This window comes from Anolis carolinensis, chromosome 1, assembly GCF_035594765.1.
Source record: "Anolis carolinensis isolate JA03-04 chromosome 1, rAnoCar3.1.pri, whole genome shotgun sequence".
In the NCBI taxonomy this organism is placed as follows: domain Eukaryota; kingdom Metazoa; phylum Chordata; class Lepidosauria; order Squamata; family Dactyloidae; genus Anolis; species Anolis carolinensis.
The window spans coordinates 84,488,398-84,501,322 of record NC_085841.1 but is presented as its reverse complement, the minus strand read 5'-3'; the positions used below and the strand labels follow the sequence as shown (position 1 = coordinate 84,501,322).

Here is a 12,925-nt window from a genome sequence, read left to right as displayed (position 1 = left end):
CAATGTTATTGCTTTACTATGTTATAAATATAGGTTTTAAAAGGTATTCTTTCTTGGTTTTTTGGCTAGTTGCTTGAGAGTTCCTGTTGCTTGAATTCCGGTTAACCGAGTCTCTACTATATTAACTTGCTGTAACTGTGATTTACTAAACTTGTGTGATAAAGTCCTTAGTTGCGTAAAATAAGTTTAATATGCTTAAAGTATTAACCAGTTATCTTAGGATACAATCCCATACTGAAAATGCACCAACTATATGTTTATTGGATTTGGCAGATGTTCTACTACACCAGCACAACTACACATAGACCACTTCCGTGATATGTATGTCAGAAGGACACTCGAGACCATGGCTGTAGAATATTCCATTGGATTGCAATGTACTTCTCAATAATCTTCTTCCCACCATCATTCCTTCTTTCCATTCAGCCTTTAATATTACATAAGATTTTAAACATATTGGGCTGGCAGTAAGCATGAAAAACCTCTTCTCAGGTTCCAAAAACTGACTTGCAAGTAAGTAGTCTCACTGGATCTGCCCCATGGCAGTCCAGAATTTCAATGACAGAAGATAAACCAGAAAAAAACATATTCATCATGCAATGCTTTTGACACAAATTTAAAAAAAAACCAGAAGAAGAAGAAGCCATAAGCTGTTTTCTATCCTTCTCCTTCACTGGTTTGTCCTATTTTCTCTGCCACCAGTTTTAACCCTGCCTGTTACAGCAGAAACAGCAGCACTCCCGTTGCCCTTCAAATATCTGTTCCCAAAATCACATTTTTATACCTGCCTAGCTCCCTCTTTTTCCTTATCCTCTGTCTTGCTGGAAGGGGTTTAACAGTCAGTGTTGGGAGTATGGTGAAATATAACTGACATTGTCAGGCTGCAGCAGTGTGTCCACAGTAAACAATGCAATGATGCTAAAGATGGAAAAAAGAGGGATTCTGCTCTGGCCAATCTTACTACAGCTGTAAGTTCCTAGCTACAACAAGAAAGATGAACAGCAGCTCCCTTCATCATTCCTTACTGAAATGCAAAAAAGGGACGAAATAATCCTGCCTTATCCGCTCTCCCCCAATATGCTAAAATAGAGCATAAATGTATAAATCTGGTCACCAAAACTGCAATCTTAAGAAGGATGCAGGCTGATGAAAGAAAAAATGGATGCATTTTGGAAGACGCTTTCAAAATAGGGTTGTTGATTTTTATTTTTATTTTTGCTTTTTATTAAAGGTGGCATATCTCTCTTGCTGCAACAGATGCCATTCTGGAATTGAAGGTGGTGAAAATGGAAAATCTCAGCCCATGTATAGAAACTCACAGGTGACCTTTTGAATGCTGTAAAGTTCTGGCAGAAGAAGGCAACCCCTGCTGCATCTGAGTTTGGAAAATAAAAACTGTTGCATTGAAATAAAGGGTAATTTCTACAAGTTTCATATACCATGTGATTTCTATAAACGGACCATTTAAAATTTATAATAGGACAGTTGTTCCTAAAATAGACAAGACTGCATTGATACATCTCTGGTCTGTTCTTGAAAAGTCTACCTTTCGTAATATGTCTGCAGTGAAATATAACAACCCAAATTCTCTGGCATCATTCTTAAAATTACAAACTTTTATGCAAACATTTATGCCAAGGAATAAAGTCTGTTTTTTTAAAACTGTGGTGGGCTAGAGGATTTTCAGCAGGAATATTACCTAGACCAGTGGTTCTCAAACTGTGGGTACCCAAATGTTTTGGCCTTCAACTCCCAGAAATCCTAACAGCTGGTAAAATGGCTGGGATTACTGGGTGTTGTAGACCAAAACACCTGGGGACCCACAGGTTGAGAACCACTGTCCTAGACCAATCTGGAGATGCATGGTATTCCCTTGAAGTTTTCTGTTCAAGGACTACACTAAGACCCAACCTTCATTAGCTTCCAAAATCAGATAAGATGGGGTACATTCAAGATGACAGGATAGGTCACAGCATTAGCAATACTATGTTAGGATCATTTTATGCCTTCAAGTAATTTATGACTTATGGAGCCGCTAAGGCTTTACCAGATTTTTCTTAACCAGACTCATGTGAAAGGCGACTTCAAACTGCCATCTTCTGAGGCAAAGGGAGTGTTGCTTGCCCAAGGCCACCAATATGTTTCCAAGGCTGAGTAGTGATTCAAACCCTTGTCTCCAGGGCTGTGTAGTCCAGTGATCAAGCCAGTGTGCCACACTAGCTTTCTAAGAATCTTAATGTCCCTTACATTATGTTGGAAACATGTGAACCACCACAAAGTGAGTCTTTCCCAAACTGAAAGGGTAACAAAAGGGTAAACTTGGATAGTTTAGATATTTCACATAATGATCTTACCAGAAAGGGAGAGACAGTTCTTCAACTAATGAATTATATCACACTTAAATTTGAAATGTATCAAGTCAGCTTAATGTCTCTGGGGTCCTTCCTGGTGATTCTACTAAATGGAAATTTTGGTTTTTGCTCTAAATCACCACAACCTAAACGTAAGAATTAAACTCTTCTCCCATAGGAAAAACCATCAGTGAAGGCTTTCCCCATGCCAACCTAATTCTCCCGAAAACTGTGCAGTGTGGCATCTCCCATTAAAGCCTAGGTTGCCTCTTTTAGCCTAGAAACAGGCCGTCATGATTCCCCCTCTACATTAGCCTCTACTGCAAAATTAGAATGATACATTAACTAAGCTGCTTATTTTGTATCCATAAGGGACGGTTGTTTAAAAATTAGATGACACTTAATGCCACATTAACATGACCATAGTACAGTACAGCCCAATTCATTGATTAATTTATGCTATGGAGTGGGGAGGCAGTGAGGCTGACCTCAAGACTGATTCCAAATTGTGTCCTCTCCCCAGAACATGATGCATAAATTGACTGTGTCTGGTAAGTACTGCCATAATTAACACCCATTGCAAGAATGTTCAAGTGCTTGTCTTGTTTAAGTATTGCAGCATTCCCTTGCAGCTTTTAACATTTATGAATGCTGACATACAACAGAAAATGTTCACCAGCTCATTCCCAAAACCATATGACTATCAAGTCATGACGTACAGCCTCCCTGTTTCCCTCCAGGTGTCCTTTTTCAGTTTAGTACTTGACAGACCAACGTCATGAGCCCAAACTAACATAAGACGTCATTTGTGTCTTCTGCAATAAATCAATTTCTGTTCCACACCATGGTTCCATAGTTTTCTCACTACATTGGAATCCTGTACTGTCATATCAATATTCACAGGATTTGTGCTAAGTAAAATCAATACAAAACATTTCGGGAAGCAAAGTCCAGCCCACAGAAGGTCAGGCTATGTTAGACTTTAAAATGCCAAGAGATTCTTCATCATTATTACCAAGACACTATCCAATTTTGACAATGAATTAATACCTTTAGGAATAGTTATAATAAACTTCCAATCTGAGGCAGAATGTGGAAAGCTGGAAACAAGCACAATAACTGAAAACTAAGGGGCTCCTAAATGCATTTATTTAAACAACACAAATACAAAGGAGCATGACTCAGCTAAAGGGAAGCACCATAACTCCCACTGATTCAAAAGAAAATATTCAAGCATATGTGTACTAGCAAATCACCAAATGGAATCTATGAGACTTATATACTTATATTCAGAAGTAAAATGGACTAGCTTCATGGAAAGTGAGCATGGGACAATAGGCTACAGTGTGCAAACAGTACTGGTTCATGCCATTAATATTTAAAAGCTTAAAACAATTATTGATCTTTCAACTAGGCTGAGTCTTTTTTCAGCTCACTGGCATAGCTACCAGAGGCTGAAAAACCAATGGAATAAAATGGGCTCACAGTATCTGCAGGGCTTTGGGTCCAGGTCGCCCAAGGGTACCAACAAACATAGATAAGTCCCTATTAATGAAATGGTGCAGGGCAGTATTGGAGGCGATGGTATGTCCTCGCCAGCAAACATGCTGCAAATCATGCATTAGAAATGTCTTCTGGTCTTTGACATTTATGTGGGACTGAAAATGGTCAGGAAAAAAATACTGTATGGTACCTAAGATCTAAGGCAACAATGCCAAGAAGCAGTCTTATGGCTGCAGCTGAGGTGGCAAATGTCAGCTACTAGGGACACATTCTTACATCTTGCAAAGTGAGTGGACGACAGGCTTATAGGAGGCAAAGGAGAAAGATGCAAGTCCCTGTTAGGATAGGCCTTAATAGCTAACCTGGGAAAAAGCAACTGTGCTACTACTGTGTAGCACCAACGTGAAACATTACACTAAGCTACTATGAAGTGCACAATTAAGCTGAAAGACAACCCACAACACTACTAAACAACAAGATCCAGATAGTGAGAACATATCAATATAATCAGCTATGAAAGATGAATGAATTGTCCTGTAGGAAGGAACTCATAAAATAAAAGAAATGTATCTTTTAAGAGACTTATGGAAAAGAAGAACCACATTATAATCATTTTAAAAATCCAGTAAGCATGCAATAAACCAAAGTCTGGTGTTGCAATCTAAGAAAAATCTTTTGCAAGCTCTAAAAGAAACACATTGCCAGGTAATGTGTAAATCTGGCACATAATATTATTCGTCTAAATGTAGTTACAGGTTGAGCATCCCATATCCAGAATTCCAAAATCTGAAATACTGTACAATTTGAGGTGATCCACAAGGTGGAGATAATGACACCTTTGTTTTCTGATGGTTCAAGGTACACAAACTTAGTTTCATGCTCAAAATTATTTTAAAATATTGTGTAAAATCACCTTCAGGCTATGTACACAAAGTGTGTATGAAACATAAATGGATTTCATGTTTAGACTTGAGTAACATCTCCAAAATATCTCATAATATATGTATATGTAAAAACAAGTATTCCCAAAATAGAAAAAAAGCTGAAATCCAATATACTTTTGGCCCAAAGCACTGTGGATAAGGAGTTCTCAACTCATATTTCTTAATCACCTGAATCTATACCATGATGCTGTACAATATTGGAAGCATTTTAACTGTTTTTAAGCCATTTTAAGCAATGTTTATATTTAACTCTATTTTAGTATTTATATGATATTTTTTCTAATTGTTGTGGGCCACTTTACATTTCAATCACTGAGATAAAAGTGGGATACAAATAAATGAAATAATAATGAGAAGAAGAAGTGGTTATCACAGTTAACCATATTGCATCAATCAGTTTCTCAGTACTGTATGGAACAGAAACCAAAAAGCACCTTAGATTTTGTTTGACTGCAAATCCCTGTAGCTCTACCCATCACAGCCAATGGTGAAGAATGCTGAAATTGCAGTCAAATAAGATCTGAAGAGCCACATGATAACCACCACTGGGATAATTTCAGAAAATGCTTTTCCTCCACACTGAAATAGTTAAGGAACAATATGCTATGGAGGAGGAAAGAAGACAAATTAAATTGGAATTGTGTGTATGCATATGTTTATTTATTTTATATCTGACTATTTCTTAAAAGAACATGTACTTCCAAAGTCTCCCACAGTAACAAGAAGGTAACTACTTCCAGATAGTAGGTGCCACTACAGCAAGAGCTCAGTCCTTCATGTATGGTGACATTCAACAGATTGTGACCAAGGCCCTCTGAATACCTTAGAAATCTTCCACAGGAGTGGGCAACTTACTGGAGTTAGCAGACCACACTGGACGCGCTGGCATCCTGGTGGAAGCTGCATCACCAGCAACTTTTCTGCAATTGTGGTTGGTGCCCAATTTCAACAGCAACTCCTTTGGTTCTTTATAGAAGTGGCTGTTTCATCATGGAATTAGATATTAGACATTTGCTGATAAACACATGGAAAGGATGGAAGTATGGAAAACAGAAAGGAAGCGCGAGAATGAAAAAGCAGAAAGAAAGACAACACAACAAGGTTCATAGGAAAGGCCTTGGTGGGTTCAAATGCAGTCCACAATTTTCACACTGCCAGCCCTGTTTTAAGGTATCTTATACAGAAGCCTTCAAGTTACTTGGACTCAAAATGTCAAGGCTTTATGCATTAATAATACCATGGACATAGCTTGATAACTAAATGAGCAGCTCTTTCAGGAAGATGTATCACATGCACAACCAGGCATGTCTCACCATACTACAGTGTCCAAACCAATCTTGAGGGTAGCCCTGTACAGGCTGCATTGCAGTTGTGCAACTAGCAAGGTACCAATGCATGAATCGTTGTAGAATTGTTTTTCCCTATCTGAGGGTGCACCTACACTGAAGAATTAATACAGTTTGATACTACTTTAATTGTCATGACTTGACTCTTTATATTTTTATAGTGCAGATGCATCCTCATTTATTGGCCCATTTAGGCATAATCTGGTCAGCTGCTGTAACGGAAAGCATTATTTTATTGGTAAATTTTGCCTATGTTATTTAGTGTTGATTTGGAGATAAAAGTGGGCAGAAGTTAGCTACTGATGATTGGCCATGTGTCACCATGGTAACGTAGCTGCTTCGGTAGAAATGTAACAATTTCTAGGCTAGTGAAGGGGGCGGAGCTAGCTGGAGGAGAAAAGGAGAAAATGTTAAAAAGAAAAAGACAAAGTTTCAGTCAAGTGGTTAATGTTGAAGAATGAAAGATATGTTTGATATTGTATATACGTGAAACTGAAGAAGTAAACTATTGACACAAGTTATGATTGTTGGACTAAAGTAACCATAAATATATAGTTCTCTGTTTCAAATAAAGAAAGTGCTTCTGAGTGGTAAATTGCTTGACTTAGTATCAGTAGAAGATTTGTCTCAAATATTGCCCCTCAGTGACTCATCATATTGTACATGCACACGTACAGACTCAAGGGTTTATAACTGGCAGTGGCTGGGATCCTGAAAGAAGGATTGCCCCCTGCCTGGTTGTGAAGTGGAACCTTGCAGCTGCGCTTGGCTTTTCCTTATTCAGAAGAAACAGAGCTCTGCATCAGCAATATATGGCTGACATCTCACCCCAAATCTCCTAATGACCAATTAAATATACCATGTCTAATTGACCCTTTTTAAAAAGGGGGTCAGGGTGTCTTTTCTGTTTTGTGAACCTAAACAAAGACAACAAAAACACTCTACCAGTGACTCAATAATCAAAGCTTATTATGATAGTGTGGCCTCTCTAGGCAAGACTCCAAGCACTAGAAGAAGGACCTTTTCATGTTTAGGAACAATCCCTATCCAAACATTCTAAGGGAAGAAAACAAAGCTACATTTGAACAAGCTCTAGCTAATCCTGGGCTGGGTGCATTGCAGATGTCCCAGTTTTGTGCGCCTGTGTGAGCAGGAAAGGGAAGAAACCTCCTTGAAGGGAAAGATGAATGATTAAAATTGAAAAGTTTAATGGGTTCATCTGTATTCCACAATACTCATTTCAATAACTGGCAATAACTATAATGCTAAAACTCATTTTCTGCTGTGCAATGGTACATGTTGTGAGTTGTGTTAGGGTAGGAAGTGGAAATTGGTACATCAGCTATTATTGAGGAACAAATTTGTTTTAGATGCAAACCTCTTTCAAGAATACAGTAGAAAGAACTGGTGGCATAGATTTTCTATTTCACGGTAAGTTCCAAGAAATCCTAAAATAGAATTTGAATTGTCCTATAACCAGTGCTCTGGATTATACTTACGTGTGTTCATCGTACTGTGTCAAATGGAAATCCCTGGAATGTAGCAATTCCTCCCAAGTTAATTCCAAGTTAAGAACGACACCATGAGAAAAGAATCCCTGGAATTTAGGAAGAAAAAAGCTGCTCTCTTTCTTCCAGACTGGGGCAAAATATGTATGGTTCCAAACAGGAAAGCACTCACTCTACTATACTGGGGAAAACTTTACAATAAGAAGTTTGTTGCGTTGAAGCCAAAGTTTCCAAAACTGGAGTGCAATTTGTTGCATTGTTGAGACAAGAAAAAATTGCCCCAAGCAACCTAGAGCAGTGAATTCAGGTTAGTGGAGACAGGGGAGTTGCACATGTAAGTCTTCCAATTTTAAGAATGAGAAAATTTCTTTTAAGATTTAGGGGGCCAAGCGCACAAGTGTGCATGCAAGAAAATATCAGCCGTTTGATTTAATACAAAGCAAATAAATACACATACACCTCTACAACTACTACAATCTTCTATCAACAAAGTACTACAAATTACTATTACCACTAAAAGAAGTTACATGCAAATTCTACCACCTTTCCAAGATTAGAAGAGGGACATACAAATAGAGTACTCTTACAGTTAGAAACAGCAATAGCTCTAGCACAGCATAACAGCAGCTACGCAGAATCACAGAGTTGGAAGGCACCCTAAGAGCCATCTAACTCAATCTCCTGTCATGCAGAAATGCAAAACTAAAGCACTCTCAAAAGATGCCCAGCTACAGCTGTGGTCCTTTCACTGGCCTAGAGGAACTGTGAATACAAAGCAACTGGTAGAAAAGGCACCATACAAAACCTTAGCAGGCAATTTAAAAACAATACAGGAACTGCAAGCATATTGTGGAATGAGAACAGAAGTTGTTAACACAATCTCTCCATCAGCAATGGCAATGGGAGAGTTGTAGTACAGGAACATTTGGAGGACCACACATTTCCCACCTCCATTACATACATTCCCTGCCCCACCAATGCCACATGCAAGACCACAGCTTATATACCTACTTTAGTCCCTATACTCTCCATAAGGACCTTTTTCAAATGTCTACTTCATATCTTTATTTTTCATATGCATTTTTTCCAACTCAATGCATCTCTGTAATTCTTCCTTCAATCACCTGCGGCTTGGTATTCCTAACCCCTAGGTCTAGTGCCTTTTTATATCCACACCAGTTCTGCTGTCCTTTCTGATCATTCTCTATGGTGGATAATCCTAATTACTCTACCATGTTTTTTTGCTGTAGCTAATTTTGAAATGTCTATGATTGGCCTGCCACGCAATTAGAATTTGCATAGCTATGATCCATAGCATTCCAACACTGCAAGTCAACACTTTGACCAAGGACAAGACCTTCGGGCAACTAAAATACCAATGAGATGATAAAATAGTCTCGTGTCTTAACAAAATGGTTTCTTGATTATCACAATATAATTCTGAACCAAGATTTTCCAAGAACTCCATTAATACTTTTCAACTACTGAGGTTACTCCAACAAAAACATGTTTGGAATATAAGCTTAATGATGGCAGACAACTCTAAAATGTTTATGTTCCCCAATGCTAACAATAATAACAAAAAGAATATTTTTTTCTACAAGAGTTCACAACTGTCAAAAGGGAAAGCTGTTTGTGAAACTTCACATATCTCACAATTGCCAGAATGTTTACAATAGAGAAGTATTAAACAAGCAGTTTTAAATATTTAATTAATCAAAACCCACTAAAGTCAAAGGTTGGCAACAAGAGAAACAATAGCATATTGGGCTAGAATAATGATTCAAGTAACATGAGTTTAAACCCAATGAGTCAGAAATTAAGAACAGAGGTAAGGAAAACATTGTCAAAGCTAAAGTATCATATCAGCCTAAGGAACCGTTGTACTATGGTGCAAAATAGGAGATAGCATAGTCTGGTGACTGTGAGTCAGAAAAGGGTTTTATATATACATATTGAATATAATCTTAATTTGCCTTTCAATCATTGCTACCACAAGACTTAGTACAACTATAATACAATGCTAGGTAAGAGAAAATTTAACCCAACAACTATTTTTTAAAGCTTTCAAGCTTCCCAACACCTCCAAAATGTATTATCCCTGGCCAAAATGATACGGAAATGTTGGATAATAAGGAGGTATTAAGGAAAAGCCTATTAAAGTCAAATTACGTTATGATTTTACAAATTATGCACCAAAACATGTTTTACAACACATCAACAGAAAAAGTAGTTCAATACACGGTAACGTTATGTAGTAATTACTGCATTTACGAATTTAGCACCAAAACATCGCAATGTATTGAAAACTTTGATTACAAAAACATTGATTACTAAACGGCAGACTGCGTTGGATAATACAGAATGTTGGATGAGCAAAGGTTGGATAAGAGACTCTACTGTAGTGCCAAATTGCATTAAATCTACAGTTCAGATACGCCCTTTGTCCATTGCTAGATATATTAGTATCCTCTGTTCCAATTAAAAAGAAATGTCTTGTTATAGAACAGTGTTGAGGTAGCACCACATCTATTTTGGAAACTTGTGGAAGTGTTTTTTTTTTTTTTCCGTGTCAGGAGCGACTTGCACCAAGTCACTTCTGGTGTGAGAGAATTGGCCGTCTGCAAGGACGTTGCCCAGGGGACGCGCGGATGTTTTGATGTTTGTACCATCCTTGTGGGAGGCTTCTCTCATGTCCCCACATGGAGCTGAAGCTGATAGAGGGAGCTCATCCGTGCTCTGCCTGGGTTGGATTCGAACCTGGCAGCCTTCAGGTCAGCTACCCAACCTTCAAGTCACGAGGCTTTAACCCACTCCGCCACCAGGGGCTCCTACTTGTGGAAGTACTTTATCACCAGTGGCTTTCATAGATGGAGTAGGCTGAAAGAGTGTGGAAGTAATCCTTTCTCTGTGTATTACATAGAAATCCCTCTTTCCAGCCTTTGTCTCTCAGCTCCCCCTTTTAATCTTTCTTCATTTCCCAACATTATCTGTCTCTGCACCTAAGAACAGACCTACACTTTTTGTAATGTCTACACCACTAAGGTCTGCTTTCTCAACCTTATGTTTTGTGCTGTACTGTTGCCTCACCAACAAGAGTACTTTTAACTTTCTAAGTTATCCTTCCCTTTTTGCACTTATGTCACATATAGGGGGCAGGGTAGCTAATATAACACATAAAAGATCTAAACATATCAGCTATAGAACCAACTCATAGCTTTATAAAATATTTTAGTACAAGATTGAGAACTACTTCGGTACAAGACTGGGAATATTTCACTTTCAGATTGTTCTTCTCAAAGAAAATTCCTCTTCCTTCCTTTATACTGCATCTCTTCCCCAATGAGGAATATGACTCCACATGCACACATATGGTTATCGACACATGGTGACACAATTAATTTTTAGGGTTTCCTTAGAAATACTCAGATGTGATCTTGCCAGTTTATTTCTATCTTGTATTCACTGGTGGTTTCTTATCCAAGTACTAACCATGGCTCACCTTCCTTATCTTCCAAGATCAGATGGGACATGGTACCTTTGGTTATTGGGGGCCCTGTAAATCCTCTTCTTTCTGGCCATGCAGGCACCTCATTCTGATAAAGGTAGCCATAGTGGCCAGGAGTTCTCATGGATGACTATGGCCAATCTATCCCCCCTTTCTGCACTGATCACTGCAGGGAAAGGGTGGTAGTGCCAGTGTCCTACCTGTACAGAAGATTTGGTCAAAACAAGATCTGATCCAGAAATTCAAACTGCTCCGAAGTCACAGGATACTCCAGGGTATCCTCCAACTTTCTGAGGCAGGGGAAAGTCAATTTAAAGCTTAAAAAAAACCCTGGGGATACTCTCAAGAATTTGAGCATCATGAGCCACACAGCTTCTTGAATGTATCCAGGGGGTGGGGAATAGCTATAGCCAGCCCAGGGTTTTCTGGCTTCTGTCAACTAAATGCATAAAAGCATCAGATTTTGTCTGGTCTCAGAAGCCAAGCTAAGCTTCTGAGAGGACCTCTCCATTGAATGAAGGCGACCAATGAATACCAGGTGCTAGAGTCTGGTAAAACTACCTCTAAATGTTCTTTGCCTAAGAAAACCCTATGAAATTAATGTGGTTTCTTCTTGAACATACATATACAACCACACAGATCTAGCCATACACAAGTCCACAAGCACAGAGGAGCAATCAAGTATGTTTTAATCCAACGTAAGCACTTTTTGCTTTGATTGTGGGAGAGTTAAAAAGAGTTCATAAAACTATGATGACACCACATTTATTTTGAAAACTTGTGGTAGCATTATCTTACAACCTGTGAAGAGCCATAGCTCAGTGGCAGAGCATCTCTCCATTTGCATTTCTAGATATATCTATTTATTTATTTATTTATTTACAGTATTTATATTCCGCCCTTCTCACCCCGAAGGGGACTCAGGGCGGATCACATTATAACACACATAGGGCAAACATTCAATGCCCATAAACACATCAAACAGACTGAGAGACACACGCAGAGGCAAGTTAACGTTCTTCTGAGGGGATGTTCGATTCTGGCCACCGGGGGGAGCAGCTGCTTCATCATCCACACTGACGGCACTTCCTCATTTCAGGTCGTAAATTAGTTAATCTTGCCTCCCCACTTTATAAGTGGTACCTTATCTCCTACTTGATAGATGCAACTATCTTTCGGGTTGCTAGGTCAGCAACGAGCAGGGGCTATTTTTTATTTTTAATTGACGGGTGCTCACCCCGCCACGGGCTGGCCTCGAACTCATGACCTCATGGTCAGAGTGATTTAAGGCAGCTGCTCAACAGCTGCGCCACAGCCCGGCCCCTACAAGGAGATCCCTGTTTAAAACTCTGGAAAGCTACTACAATCCTGCACTAGATTCATGACCTGGCTCAGTATAGAGCAGCTTCCCGTATTCCTGGTGGTAGTCGTCACTTAAATTCTGGAGAACATGCATGTAAACTCTGAGCTCACTCTAGCAGGATGCCAGCTGTTGTTAAAAACTACCGTGGCAAAAAATGTTCTTTCCTAAAAGATCTGACGTCGTGGTAGCTAAATATAGAGGAGATGGGAAAATTCCCATACTCCCACAACTTTTGCTGATCTTTTTTGCTATTAATAGTTTGTCAAGCTAAATAATTCACATTTATCTCATGGAATATTAACAGGACTCTTCACCCAAAGTTACAAAATATTTGTGAAGTTCCTAGGTATGGCTACACTGTAGAATGAATGCAGCTTGAAACCACTTTAACTGTTTTTTTCA

The 12,925-nt window shown here is 38.8% G+C and overlaps 1 protein-coding gene across 3 annotated transcripts in view; it reads right to left on the bottom strand.

Annotated features, from left to right (window-relative positions):
- The window catches only part of map3k5 (mitogen-activated protein kinase kinase kinase 5), a 137,075-nt gene that overhangs the window by 116,549 nt on the left and 7,601 nt on the right, over positions 1-12,925 (bottom strand). The window lies entirely within an intron of this gene.